A 905-nucleotide genomic window follows, 5' to 3' on the forward strand; every position below is an offset into this window, starting at 1 on the left:
CTGGCTGCTGGCGGCGCGACCCCTTCCCAGACCCCTGACCCTGGCCCCTAGGAGCCATCCTTTCTGGCGGGAGCCAGAGAGAGCGCTCTTGGGGCGCCCGGCTCCGGGAAGGGCGGGAACTCTGCACACCTCAGGCGGCGGGAATGTACTCTCACACTACCCCAGGGAACCATCCCTGGTTGACAGATATGGAAACTGAGTCTCACGGCAGATAAATGACACGATCAAGGTCTCTGTAGTAGATGGCAGCACCAAGTCTCGAATCTGTTCTGTCACTCGTTCATTTAATACATATTCATTGAGCCCCATCAATGTGCCCAGCGTTGTGCCAGGCTCCGGAAATACTCCTTTTGCTGGTAATGCGGGGCCATCCAGGCCTGCGGACTCCTAATCCAGTACTCTTTCATTGCTCAAGCACACCTGAAGATCTTAACAGCTAGAAACCATAGGCTCTGCACAGAACCTCCTTAGCCACTGGAGCGGCTTTTATGAGTCTTACGAGAGCCAAGGACCTGGAAAAAAATCAAAACATCATCCTCCTCCCTTTCCCCTAAACCTGTTCCTCCTGCCTCTACCTGTTCTAATGGAAGACCCTTCCCTAGGCCTGACCTCTTCTCCTACATCTGATCAGGACCCATTCCTGTGGCCCATATCGCCTCCGACTGTCCTCTCCCTTGGACCATATCAATTCTTCAAACCACCTCTGTATTATTCTTCCTCTTTTACAACTTTAATCTATGCAGAAACATTCATTGGCTCCCTATTGCCCTCCAGACTAACTCCCCATGGCTGTAGTAACCCAGCATGCCCTGGCTAATAAGGATCACCCAACAGAATGTCTCTTCCACTCCAGCTCTGTACCTGAACTTAAGCTGAGCCTTCTACCCAGAGCATCACCGCCTCCT

Source organism: Mandrillus leucophaeus, unplaced genomic scaffold (assembly GCF_000951045.1).
Source record: "Mandrillus leucophaeus isolate KB7577 unplaced genomic scaffold, Mleu.le_1.0 Scaffold331, whole genome shotgun sequence".
Taxonomy (NCBI): Eukaryota; Metazoa; Chordata; class Mammalia; order Primates; family Cercopithecidae; genus Mandrillus; species Mandrillus leucophaeus.